The sequence below is a fragment of the Triturus cristatus genome, chromosome 7, assembly GCF_964204655.1.
Source record: "Triturus cristatus chromosome 7, aTriCri1.1, whole genome shotgun sequence".
Classification (NCBI taxonomy): Eukaryota; Metazoa; Chordata; class Amphibia; order Caudata; family Salamandridae; genus Triturus; species Triturus cristatus.
Genome location: NC_140590.1, coordinates 1,173,001,624 through 1,173,004,885, shown reverse-complemented (window position 1 = coordinate 1,173,004,885; position 3,262 = coordinate 1,173,001,624).

Here is a 3,262-nt window from a genome sequence, read left to right as displayed (position 1 = left end):
ATCTTGTCATTGCCCTCACATAGGCTATAATGGAGCAAATACGGGCCTCTCAGTACATGTGCTTTCCCGTGACTTCTCTGTGACCTGGGCAGCTGGCTCTGCTCCCCCGGGTCAAACTGGTCTCACGAGCTCCCCTTCCTCCGTCCACCTGTGATTAGCATCAGGGCTCGACCCATCATAAAACCCTTCTCATCCTACACAAACCCCCGGCTAATCTCTTCCACACCTGCTTGTTCCTGCTTTATGACTTGTTTCCCAAAACAGGAGATGCTCATGTTTATTGGGGGGTCTGCTGACATCTAACGTGGGATCGCAACCTTATTGTGTAATTCATTGTGAGTTGGCCGAACTGGAATGTGGGATGGTCATCATGACTCTGCCTTTTCTTTGTAATGTACACTCATATATTGCCGTTTCATAAAACTCAGGAATGTATGCTTGCGGCCAGAAAAGGCCTACTTAAAGTGAAGTCCGTTTCCATGATTTTCGGCAGTCTCCTGAGAACATACACGCTGTTGTACTTCTAGGATACCTGTCATTGGTCTGCAGCCAATAAACGATTCTTTGACTTCACCCAGAAGACTCTGTGTTTCTGTTGGTCCGGAACAGGGTGAAACCCCGAAGTCATAGGGTGTGTGCCCCTGCACCGCTGGGTCTAAAATACCCAGTACTTCAGGTCCGGCGGGACCAAGAGAGTCTGTGGGAGCCGCGAGTCACTCAGCAGGGCTCGGTTACAAGTTCGGTGGTCTTACGATCTTCGAGGAGCCGCGAGTCACTCAGCAAGGCTCAAGCACAAGTTCGGAGGTCTTACGATCTTCAGGGAGCCGCGAGTCACTCAGCAGGGCTCAAGCACAAGTTCGGAGGTCTTACGATCTTCAGGGAGCCGCGAGTCACGCAGCAGGGCTCAAGCACAAGTTCGGAGGTCTTACGATCTTCAGGGAGCCGCGAGTCACTCAGCAGGGCTCAAGCACAAGTTCGGAGGTCTTACGATCTTCAGGGAGCCGCGAGTCACTCAGCAGGGCTCAGGTGTTCCAAGGCGAATCTGCCCGACAGTCCCCGAGCACCCCTTGTTATAGGGCGACCCCTCTTTGATGTCCGGAGCCTGTGCAGGCAGGGGTCTTGTCACCTGGGGGTCGCTTGTTGGGGGTTTCCTGCCATTGTCTTTTGATCCTTTCAGGGCCGGGTCGGGAGGAGTCCCAGACACCCAGCAGGCGTGGAGCCAGCTCTCGGGGGGGGCCGCAGGTCGATCGAAACCCACCGTCCCAGGGAAGCGCAGAGGTGTGATAGAAACTGCTCCTCTCTCTCTCATCCCAAGGGGAGCGTGATGTCCTCCAGCCGGAGTGGCGCCTCTAGGCCAGGGTCGCGCTGGGGCCGGGCGGCCATCTTGTTGCATGAAGTGGGCACGCGGGCCCGGTGTGGCCGAAGGGCAGTAGGCCACGGACGGGGAAGTCCGGGTTGGGTGCGTGCGAGTTCTGGTGGGAAGGATCGGCTAGGCCGTGGGTTTGGGGGCTGGTGTGAGGTGCAGGGGTCAGGTCTAGCTATGTTACGAGGGCCGGGTCTAACACTGTCAATATGTCATTAGTTAAAAAATATATTACGCACAGTACAAGGCTGCACACAGTATAAATACACTGTGCTAAAATGTGCAAACCGATTGGTTAAAAGTTTACTCTGCTTTAGTAAGACGCTAACTGTACAGTGTATATTTGATAGGTTTCCTAGCAAAGGACCAATCACAGATTCTATGAGTCAAGGCCTACACTGGCTCCTGGTATCCTGTAACTTTGCTGATTAACCAATTACACATATTTGCATTTCTTTCAGGGAGCAGGAATCCTGGAGGGAAGGCGAGTTCAGCTGACTCTCCTTTTTTTTCGTTCACAGTACAGGCGGTGCTGCTTCTCGCCTCTCGACCGTTCAGGGTCGATTGTTTTTTAATAAAAAGTAAGGGAACTGTTTTGTTCGAATAAATAAAGCTTGGGAGCACTGTTCCCCTTCGACCTCTGCTTTAGAGTACCTGAATGCTCCTGAGAAGGGCTGGTTATCTTCGGCTAAACGTATTGTAGCAGTGCTGCGAAATGCAGGTACTCTCCCTCAGTGGTTAATTTGTCAAATAAACATAAGTGTTAGGGCTCTTGTCAGGAGGCAGCTCATTTCTCCTGTTAGCGTCGCCTAAAACAGAACCATGAAAGTGGGGCAAGGATGTAGCATAATGGCCAGAGCTTCGAATTAGGAGCTGGGGAACCAACATCCTGCGATTCTGGGCAAGTTACATAATCTCCCCATGCCCATGAAAAGCGCTGGTGTTGGTGATTAGGTGCTGGTGCTGAGTACTAGAAGCCACAGGCTCAAATTAAGCACTGCTCTCCCTTTAAAATGAAATAAGTGCAGTACTCAGTAGTGGAGAGTACCAGTCCTTTTAAAGCACTGACTGCAAGCCTTCCTCGTGCACAAAAAACAAGTATAAGAAGGGTGCAACAGCAGGGTGTCCATGCTTTGTACTCAGAGAACCAACACACGCAACAATACTGCAATCGCCCCACAAGCACAACAGATGCAACGCAGAGGCAATGCACATTTTCACTGTGCACAAAAACAGCTCCAGGTCGGAATTCAACAGTGCAGGCTTCCTTAGTGCCGAGAACATGTACAGCAGGGGCAGCAGCACTGCAGGCTTCTAGGGTGAGACCGGCCTAGAGAGCAAATAGGCAGGGCCTGAAGGGAGGATCAGGCACCTCTTTGGGCTGTTTTGGGGTCTGTTTTATAGTCTGCTGGGCAGGTTTTCACTGTTGATTTCCCTGAGATCAGAACAAACTTTGCCTGCAGCAAGCTCAAATCCATGCAGTCTTCCATATTCTGCTAAAACAGCAAGTTCAAAATTGCCCCAAGTTGAAAATATGGCCCCCTTTTGTTAACCGTCACTAAATAGGGCAACTTTTATTTTGGGGCTGGAGCCTATTTTCTGTTCCCGTCCGACACTGCAGGCTTGCAGTAGGCACAGAGTAGGGCCATGGCAGGCAGCATCAGCACTGCATACCTCATGTCTACACCCTGAGCATGCACGGCACGAGCAGCAGTGGCGTGGGTTTCCCTTACAGGGAGTAGGCGGGGCAAGGGCAGCAACGCAATCGTCAATAAACAAACACTGCAGTGGAGAGAAAGGAGGAGGGCGGGGAGGGAAGGTGCGATGCAGGGAGATAAACGGTGGGTGAAAGGAGGGAGTGCCTTCACTATATAAAAAGAGCGGTGAGCACCAAACATC